The following is an 11137-nucleotide window of genomic DNA, read 5'->3' on the forward strand; positions in this document are numbered from 1 at the left end:
GGTGGTGCAGAAATGAGTTCCCCTATCACTAATTATGGCGTGTGGTGTGCCGAATCGAGTGAATAGCTTTTTAAGGAATTGGACTACTCTCCTAGAGTCATTTGTGGGTAAAGCCATGGCTTCCACCCTTTTGGACACATAGTCAACAAGTAGGATGTATTTATTTCCAAAAGAATTTAGGAAAGGTCCCTTGAAGTCAATACCCCATACATCAAAGATTTCACATATTAATATGTTAGTAAGAGGCATTTCATTGTGTCAAGAGATGTTACCTGTCCTTTGGCGTTGGTCACATGCGGACACATACCTATGAGCTTCCTTGAATAAGGTGGGCCAATAGAAACCTGATTGTAGCACTTTGGCTGCTGTGTGGTTGGCTCCAAAATGGCCTCCTGTCTCCTCGTCGGGGACACATCTCCAAATGATTTGATCTACACAAAGCTTATACAAAAAGGGTCCTCCCACAAATAATGTTTCACATCGGAGAAGAATTTTTTCCTCTGCTGATATGAAAGATTAGGAGGGAGGACGTTTTCTACGAGAAAGTTGGCAAAATCAGCATACCAAGGGGATGTATCTACCTGAATTGTGTAGAGCTGCTCATCAGGAAATTCATCTCGGAGGATGCTTGTGGTCTTTCCTCCCAAATCTAAATCCTCTAACCGGGAGAGATGGTCTGTGGCAAGGTTCTTGGTGCCCTTTTTATCATGGATTTCAACATCGAACTCTTGAAGCAACAAAATCCATCTGATCAGCCTTGGCTTTGCATCCTTCTTTGCAAGTAGATGTCTGAGTGATCTGTATACACAATAACTTTGGACAAGATTAGATAAGAGCGAAATTTATCAAAAGCAAAAATTACCGCTAGTAGTTCCTTTTCTGTCGTGGTGTAATTCTGTTGAGTTCTGTTCAAGGTCCTGCAAGCATAGTAAATTGGCTGGAAATTTCCGTTCACTCTTTGTCCTAGAACAACTCCAACTGTTGAATCACTCGCATCGCACATCAGCTCAAAAGGGAGTGTCCAATCCGGTGCTACCATGATCGGTGCATTAGTCAGCTTATCTTTCAAGATATTGTATGCTTCTAGGCATTCCTTTGTAAAATCGAAGGGCACATCTTTCTGTAATAAATTGGACAAGGGCTTAGCTATCTTGGAGAAATCTTTGATGAACCTTTTGTAGAGTCCTGAGTGTCCCAAGAAGTTTCTTACGGACCGGATGGATGTTGGTGGTGGTAATTTCTCAATTGTCTCCACCTTAGCTCTATCAACTTCAATCCATTTCTATGAAACCTTGTGTCCAAGTACAATACCTTCTTGCACCATGAAGTGGCATTTTTCCCAGTTTAGCACTAGATGAGTTTCCTTGCAACACTTAAGTACCTTTTCCAAGTTATGTAGACATGAGTCAAAGGAAAAGCCAAAGACTGAAAAATCATCCATGAAAATCTCCATAAACTTCTCCACCATACTAGAAAATATAGCCATCATGCACCTCTGGAATGTTGCGGGAGTATTGCATAAACCGAGTGGCATCCTCCTGTAAGCAAAGGTGCCGTAAGGACATGTGAAGGTGGTATTCTCCTGATCTTCGGGTAAAATCGGATTCCGATTGTAGCCCGAGTACCCATCTAGGAAACAATAGAACTCATGACCAGCTAGTCTCTCTAGCATCTGATCGATGAAGGGTAGAGGAAAATGATCCTTACGTGTGGCTTCATTTAGTTTTCTATAATCGATGCACACTCGCCATCCGGTAACCATCCTAGTCGGTATGAGTTAATTCTTCGCATTTGGTACCACAGTCATGCATCATTTCTTCAGCACTACTTGGACATGGCTCACCCATGAGTTGTCGGAGATCGGGTAGATAATACCTGCGTCTAATAGCTTGATGACCTCAGCCTTCACCACATCTTTCATGTTAAGGTTCAGGCATCTTTGGGGCTGAACCGTGGGCTTGCTTCCATCCTCCATCAGAATTTTATGAGTGCATATGGGTGGACTGATACCCTTGATATCTGCTATCTTCCAAGCTAGAGTTGTCTTGTGTTCCCATAGCACCCGTAACAATTTTTCCTTCTGTAAGGGGGTCAAGGCTGGTGAGATAATCACTGGTAGGGATGATGGTGCTTCTAAAAAGGCATACTCCAGATGTAGAGGGAGTTGTTTTAGCTCAAGGGTGGATGGCTCTTCGATCGAAGGCTTGCTTTTTGGCATTGAGGGTCTATCCAAGCTCTCCAACTTGATGAACATCTTTCCTTGAAACTGATGATTGGCATTCAGGTATGCAAACATGCTCTGAATTTCTTCATCGTCTCCCATTATGGCTTCTCCTTCTTGTATGCATAACTCAAGGGAATCGGCCGACCTGTTGTCTTGAAAACACCCACCAACCACATAGTCAATGACATCTATCATATAACATGAATCATCACTAGAAGGTGCATGTTTCATAGCATCAGACTACTTAAAAATTACTTCCTCATCTTGAATCCTAAGGCTTAGTTGTCCTTGTTGGACATCAACCATTGCCTTTCCTATGTCTAGGAAGGGTCGCCCTAAGATAAGTGGAACATCAATGTCCTCTTCCATGTCTAACACTATGAAATCCACAGGAAAAATAAATTTATCAACCTTAACAAGCACATCTTCTATGATTCCCCTAGGATCTTGATGGACCTATAAGCTAATTGCAATGAAACTCTAGTGGGTTGGGTTCCCCCAGCCCAAATTTCTTAAAAACGCAATAGGGCATCAAATTTATACTAGCTCCTAAATCACACAATGCCTTATTAATCTTTAAACTGGCTATAGTGCAAGGAATAGTAAAACTCCCTGGATCTTTCAGTTTCTGAGGTAGCTTGTTGAGGAGAATTGTTGAGCATTCTTCATTTAATGCAATTGTAGCCACATCTCCCAATTTCCCTTTGTTCACCAAGATTTCTTTAAGGAACTTTGCATAATGTGGCATTTGGGCTAAGGCATCTGCAAAAGGAATGTTAATATGTAAACTCTTGAAAATTTCAAGAAACTTATCGAATTCTTTTTCCATTTTGTGTTGCTTAAGCCTATTGGGAAATGGTACTTGTGGCTTTTGACTTGTCTCTTTCCTTTAATCCGATTGCTCTTCCTCCTTTTCAGTTTCTAGAGTTGCACCCATCTTACCTTCTTCCTTTGTTTTCTTTTCCACCTCTTGCAGCTCCTTACCACTCCTCAAGGTAATGGCTTGCACTTGCTCTCTTGGATTTGCCTCTGTATTTCTAGGCAATGCACCTTGGACTCTAGAGGATATCATTTGTGCCAACTGCCTCACTTGAGTCTCTAAATTCTTGATCAATGCCTCTTGTTTCCACACTTGAAATGAATTTAGTCATCAGCTCCTCTAAATTGGATTTCTTTTCCGACTGAGAGAAATTTTGAGGGGGGGGGGGTTCACCGCATTTTGATTTGACCATGACAAATTGGGGTGATTCCTCCATCTGGGGTTAAAGGCACGAGGATAGTGGTTACCTTGCTACCTTTGAAGATTCCCTACGAAATCCACTTGCTCGGGGGACTGCATGAACTGATTTCCAACTTGGCATTCGATGCTGATATGACCTCTCCCACACCATTCCCAGGCTACTACTTGAACGTGTATGGCTGCCAGCTACATGTCATCTATCTTCTTGTTGAGGGCACCAATTTGTGTAGATAGTGTTGTATCGGTGTCTACATTGTGAATGCCGGGTTGCCTCCTAACTTGGGTTCTCTCAAAATGCCACTGATAATTATTTGCAGCCATTTCTTCAATAAGTGCATGAGCAACTTCAGTCAATCCATTGTAGAATGTCTAAACCTGGAACCAAACGGGAAGTCCATGATGAGGGACTTTCCTTAATAATTCCTTGGAGCACTCCCATGACTCATATAATGATTACCCGTCCTGCTGAGAAAAAGTAGTGATATCATTCCTCATCTTTGCTGTCTTGGATGGGGGAAATACTTGGATAGGAAGCGGCTGCCCATTTCATCCCAAGTTGAGATTGATCCAGTTGGTAGAGAGTTCAGCCAAGTCTTAGCCTTGTCCTTCAAAGAGAACGGAAATAATCTGAGCCTCACAGCATCATCACTAATTCCGTTGTGTTTGAATGTGTCACATATCTCCAAGAAGTTGGCGATGTGAGTGTTTGGGTCTTCATTAGCCAAGCCGCAGAACTGAACTGTGTTCTGAATCATCTGAATGATTGCCGGTTTGATCTCAAAGTTGTTAGCAGCTATTGCTGGTCTCACAATGCTTAAGACTACCCCGATGAGGGTTGGCTTGGCATAGTCCATCATAGTCCTTTGCTCGGCCATCTTCATTCTTTCAGCTTTCCCTTGCTTTAAAGCTCTAAGGCGATGGTGAAGAGTTCGGTCAATCTATGAATCATAGATGATGCTCTCCTTTCCGTTGTTGCGTGTCATATACTGAACAAGTTAAAGTCGTAAAGATACTAATACACACACAAAATGAATATATTATACAAAATCAGATTAACAATAGTAGATAGTTCCTAATATTGTTATGATAATCCCCGGCAACGGCGCTAAAAACTTGATGCGTTAAGACTACACTAGCAAGTGCACTAGCCGACCAAGTAATATATTGATGAGTAGAGTATCGTTCCCACGATGATTAATTCAACAACTACTAGTACTAAATCTGCCTTATGTTATCTGACAATCCAAAAATTGAAGACTTACTTCTTAATTAACGAACTATCTTAGGTATTCTCGAATTAAACCACCTTAATCAATTAGAGAAAGTGCTTCACGAAGGTGCTTGCAGAATCGATTCAGCAGTTATATCATTAAGCTATCCAACTGAAGTTGATTTTAGTTGTGGGTTGGCGATTTCCTAATTGTTATGAACATCCTCTTTCGAGCACATTCCAATCTATCTACGAGTAACAACCCTTATATGTCTATCAATAATTTAATTACTGTTGATGCATTAAAGACAAGAAAATCGAAGGAAATCAATTCTTGCTGAATGGATGCCAAACAAATCATGCAAATCATCTCTAAGATACATTCAATCCATTTTCTTAATCAGTTGGTCTGATTACCTAAACCCTTTTTCAAGCAATATAAGTAATCCAAGAAACAAGAACAGATCGGCCGAATCTACTCTTACTATCAAAAACCCTAATCAAGAAATCCCAATACTGAATCGCTATCAATTGGATTAGCTTAAAAGATTAATCACAAATCTGAAATAACATCAATCATGGTTCGCATGGTAGAAAGAATGAAAGATTCGAACAAAAGAAAACCCTAGTTGAACCTGGGTTACCGAATTCACTGAAAGAAAGAAGAAGACAACCTAAAACCTCTGCATGAATTTTCGATCTCCTTTCCAATTCTCCTTTGGCAGCCTTGTGATCCTTCTTCCAACACTTCTCCTTTGGTTCTTGTGTCAAGGGGTCGAACCCTATAATTTCTTTCTTTTTTCCTTTTGTACTCTTTCTTGCAGTTTTAGGGTGAGAGTCCATTTCCCTTCGAACTCTGCTAAAGTCAGTCGCCTCCTGGAGCCTCCCAACAAGCTGCGGTTGTGCCTCTATTCTCCTAGGCCGAATTGCTCCTTTGTAGCAATATCACCATGTTTTCAAGCTCTATTAACCCCAAACTATTCCAAACTCCTGTTTTCCTGAAATTCCGCTCAATTAGGGTAAGAACCATTAAGATTTATCATAAAAACCATGTATGAGACAATAAAAACAATGTGTAGCATGCGTACACATCAATGACTAAATCTGAAATGACATATCATGATTCTATTAACTGACTCTGATAAAACAGACTCCAAAGATACTCCACCAAGTAATCTAGGACTTTGATATGAGACATCCAGCAAATATATCCCATTCACCTCATGGTTACTCCCAATCGTCCTCTAAGAGTTCAGGTCCTAAAAAACACAATAAGTAGGAAAGAACGTTATGTTGCAGTTCATTGATTTTGTTAAACTATTAACAGATAAAAGGTTAGTGCTAAGTTTGGGAACATGAAGGATAGAGGATAATACAAGTGAATCAGAGGCTTTAATATTCCCCTTGCCAGAGATGGGAGCAAGAGACCCATCGGTAAGAGAAATCTTCTCTCTACTCGAGAGGAGATGGTATGAACAAAAAAGGTTGGATATGCTAGTTATATGGTTTGATGCACCAAAATCTATGACTCAAGGAATTCTATGATTACCTAAGGTTGTAGCATGATTTTCAGAAGCACGAATACCTGAATGGGAAAAAGCAAATGTAGTGGGGGTGCGTGAGGAGGAAAATGGAACAGTATACTCCAAGTGGTTTATCAACTTCTCATATCTCTCAAATTCTGCCTTCACTATTGCCAGCTGTTCCATAGCATATTTTTCTTAACATTCAGATACTATAGCAACATTTGCTTTCTTGGGCTTTCCAAACTAACCACCCTTCTTTAAGTTCTTGTTGTTTCGAAACCTCTCAAGAAGAAGATCTGGATGAAACTACCAACAAGAATCCTTAGTATGTTTTGGCTTTTTGCAGTATTCACATATCACTTCCTTTTTTCTCATTTAGCCTATTTGGTTTTATTCTAGCATGTGCAAAATGTTCTGGAGGAGGTGGGGTCTATAGTTGTACCTGTTGCCTACTCTCTTCACTACTCACCATAGAGTATGTCTGGGCAAGTGACACATCATCCTTGGTGCTTTCCCATAGAGTACTGTAAGGAACTTAAACACCCTGTTTCTTTCCACAAATTTTTTGAAAGTTTCTACATCTTTGGTGCTTTCCCATACAAATTCTTCCATAACGTCTATTTCCTGCCATAGTGACTTCAACATCGAATAGTAGACAACCACACTCTTCTCCCCCTATTTTAAAATTTTTACATCATTTTTCAGTTTGTAGGTCCTTACAACATTTATTGTCTAAGAGTATGTATCTATCAAACTATCCCAAATCTCCTTGGCTAAAGACATCAATAGATAGTGTTGACTTATGCGGGGTTGCATTGAATTTACCAACCACCCAATAATTGTGTAGTTATCCTGCATCCATTTCTTATATGTAGGATCAGTCTCATCAAGCATCACCTTATTAGCCGTTAGAAACCCTAATTTACCTCTACTACAAACATGGATCTTAATAGATTGTGCCCAAGCAAGGTAATTTGTTTTATCAAGTTTAATTGTAGTCACTCCTGTCAGAATGGAATCTACGGGACCAACCCCCCGACACTGGGATCTGCTTCGCCTCACTTCTGGGTTGCTCCACAATCAAACAAAAATAAAAAAAAACAATGTTTTCAACCTTTATAGACCTAACTAAGGTCAGCCAAGCACTCAAAAGTCACAAAACTAGGGTTTCACCGTACCTAGTCTCTGGGGAGAAAGAGAGAAGAGGTAGCCGCTTAAACCAAAGCTATCCAAACCACTTCCAACTGTAGCCACCCACTTTTGGAGACGAAAAGGAACCCTCCAAGCCTTGAGCACCACACACAAACAACCTCTTCAACCCGTAATTGGAAATTCTCTAGTCGGCTAGGGTTTTGGAAAAAAAATCTGTAATTCCACTTTCTTGCCAATCTTTGGCCAGATTCTGACTCTCCAAATCCTCTACCAACTAGGAAAACACGATCTCTGAATAATCAACAATTTATCTCTCCATACACCTTTCAATTAGAAAAAAACGTCTATGGGAAAAAAAAAAGAAAAAAGGGAAAAAGCGGAAGGGAGACCCACTCTGAAACCAAGATGTGATTCAAACCAATAAAATTAGCAGAATATTTTATATTAAAGCAAAAGAAAGTAAGGAAGAAGAAGAAGACAACTAGTGTAGGTGGAAGTGTGTCGTTAACCACTTCGAAACACCAATTTAGAGATTTATAAATTTTTCCAATCCTCACATAACCTTATACAACGTAGTACGTGGTGAGGAAGGGATCAAACCCACAGGGAAACGAGGGAAAAATTATTATTATCTTGTTCTGGACAAATAAAAAAAGAAAATGGAACTGGGGATTGCAGAAAATAAGAAAATAAAATTTATTAAGGCTGAAATTAAAGGTTCAGAATTAAACAAGACAATAATCAAAATTCAGAAATAAAAGAACACTAAGATCAACAAAAGAAATAAATAAAAGTGATCCCAAAATTCGGATCTAGGCCTTGAACTGGACGAATTCGGATCTGCAAAATACACAAACGAACAGAAATTAAATCTAAAAGATTGCTTTAGTAAAAATAACATGAAAGAAAATAAAAGGATGGTTGATCAGATCCAATGGCGGTAGCTACAGATTGGCTAGACTATTTGCAGGAACCCCTCTTAACAAGAGTTGGGTGTCCTTCCCTTCTACAACCCTTGAATTCCTTAAGAAACCTTAGCCTTGTGAACTCGGTGAATTGACCAACCTTTTTTCTAGGGCCCCTGGGGTCCTTTTTATAGAGAAGGGTGGATAAAATTGAGATTATAGAGAAAGAGGGGGGTGACAATTGGGTTTTTGTAGAAATATGAGCACCCTAGGGTTCAGAATGGAGGGTTAGGATTGTTCTAAGGTGATCCTAAAGCTGAAAAGAAAAGGAGAGGGCACCCAATATTATGTAGGGTTGAGATTTAGTGGCTAAAGTTTGAATGGTGAAGATTAGAAATTAGGTGGCTCTCTAGGGTTAGAATGTTAAAAAGAGAGTGCCCTAAAATGAATGGTGGAGATTAGAAGGGATGGAAGGTGGAGATTGAGCAGCTAGGGGCGGCTAGGGTTTGTTAAGGATGAAAAGAATGAGCTAGAAGGCATCCTAGGGTTTGCTTTTGAGAGGGAAGCATGCTAATACAGTAGGAGGGGTGCCATTCTAGGTTTAGCAGATAGGAGGCACCCTCCTATTCACAGAAACACCCCCTATCTCAGCTGGACTTCACACCAGCTTCCCAAAAACTGCATTTCAGTCATGTAACTTCCTTAGTTTTCCACAAAAGTTGCACAAAGACCCTCAGAGGTCACAACATTGAATTTAACTGGGAAATGGCACACTTTGACTATTTTAAGGTCGAAAATACCCCTGAAATGATGCCCTTAAGGCATCAAAATAGAAAGTTACCAAGAAGAAGAAGAAGAAGAAAGATTGGAGAAGAAAGGAGAAAGAAAGGATGAGTTCGATAATATTACATTTTCCCCCACTAATCTTTTAATAAACTTACTTAAGTTACATAATTTACAAGATTGCCCTTAAGTAGGCCTCTGCATCAGCATTATGCTTAGAAAACATAAACAAGAGCTAAAGGCTCATAAAAAAGGCCCAATAAGAAAACATAACAAGAAAGAACTAATAAGAAAGACACTAATGGGCTAGGGCCCATTCAACCCAGTCTCTCTACAACATTCTCTTAACAAATCCCATGCATCACATCACATGGGTTGCCGCTAGTTTATAATATATTACATTTTTATTAAGGCAATTTTCTTAAACTATCTCTATTGTTTAGCTAATTGACAAATTGTATCTTTCTTTTAACTATTGTCTTAAACCATCCCTATTGTTTCTAACAATTTCCATTGTCATAAAATCTTAACAGAAAGGATGAAATATCTCTTTTGCCCTTATGTTACGAAAAAATCGTGGAGAAAGGCGAACGTTTTTCCGGTTTGGGTTTTATTGCACCCCTCTCTAGTCAATCCGATGGTTGTGCAAATTCACGAGATCAAAACCCCTTTTGTAGTAGGAATGGTTCTCCATCGCCGGTTTGATGAAAATCATCTATAGTAGCCAAATAGAGCTCCTTTGGTAGCGACAAAAATCGAGAACCCTTACAACGACCAAAATCCTAGGCAGCTTCCCATCTGCCGAAGTGGACCAAAGAACATCTATTCTTTTGTGTTTGCCACCCATGGAGTATATTCGGATTCCTTGTTGTAAAAAATTCGTTAGAGCAGAGGAGTAGGAAGATGGTGGAAAAGAAGTTGACTCAACTTTTGCTAAATGCACATGTGGAGTGGTGTATCATAGAGGACTTGGATCAGAATCAGAGATTTGGAGGCATTCTCTCTTCTAGTATATGTTTGGCATCAATGCTGTAGATGCAGCACCATTTTCTTGCTGATGTGTGGGTTGGAAGCACCGTTTTAACGGTGTCTTTTTCTTTTGTTTGCAAGCGTTGCTGCCAAGAAGGACGTTTCTGAAGTAACAACAATTTTTTTTGTTTGGTACCAATGCTCCAGGAAACGTTTTCAGCACTGGTACCCATTATCCAGTGCCACATCACTGTTCTGTTGGCCACAGTGAGTTGCAATTCCAGGAAACGCCAAATTTGGTGTTGCTCCAAGTCATACCTTCCCGGTTTCCGAGGTGTGGCTTGGAGCACTGATTTTTATGGAAAAACGGTTCCAAACCAATGCTCGTTTCCTGGAGCACTATTTTTTTAGATGCGGTGCCGTTTTCTCTCCCTACCGATTGCTGCTGTTGGGGAACACTGCTCCTACTGCAAAATAAAGTAAAAAAGAGAAAGCCATGAAAACCACTCCTACTGCAAAAGGCCTCTTCTGGTCTTCCTCATTCTATCGATTGCCGTTGCCAGGGAAAACCACTCCTACTGCAAAATAAAGTAAAATAGAGAAAGCCATGAAAATCACTCCTACTGCAAAAGGGGTTTCGATCTCGTGAACTTGGATGGTTATCATATTGATCAGAGAGGAAGGAAGAAGACGAAGAAAGAGAGATCCAGATTTCTTAGCGGGGCTTTGGGGTACGATGTAATCTTCGACCCATGGTCTCTGCGGGTTCAGCAGTAAAACCCAAACCAGAAAAACGTTCGTCTCTCCAACGCAAGCCCATCATCGTTGCTGAGCTTCCTTTGCATCATCAAATGTCACAATGCGGTAACTTTAAATTTCCAGATTTAGAGAGATTGATTGTCATCTATAGTTTTATGATCTGCATTCACTTCATTTTCTAGATCTCTGGCTATGGTTATGTGATCCTCTTCCTTGGTTAGGAAGAAAGATAAAGGTAAAGGAGAGAGAGAAAGAGGAGGGGTGCCGGTGTTCTGCCGCTACATCAAGAGGAAGGGGACCATTCATTTTTTTTGGACTACATCAAGAGGAAGGGGACGATTCATTTTTTTTTGGAGTAAAATAATCCAT

General features: G+C 40.1%; 1 non-coding gene across 1 annotated transcript; it reads left to right on the forward strand.

The window, feature by feature from the left end:
- Positions 1–3855: 3855 nt before the first annotated feature.
- LOC148791164 (small nucleolar RNA R71) lies at positions 3856–3962 on the forward strand. The gene has a single exon (XR_016078042.1). It is a non-coding gene; the product is annotated as a small nucleolar RNA R71 (small nucleolar RNA).
- The last annotated feature ends 7175 nt before the right edge of the window (positions 3963–11137 follow it).

This window comes from Nelumbo nucifera, chromosome 6 (assembly GCF_055504915.1).
Source record: "Nelumbo nucifera cultivar China Antique chromosome 6, China Antique-T2T, whole genome shotgun sequence".
Taxonomy (NCBI): domain Eukaryota; kingdom Viridiplantae; phylum Streptophyta; class Magnoliopsida; order Proteales; family Nelumbonaceae; genus Nelumbo; species Nelumbo nucifera.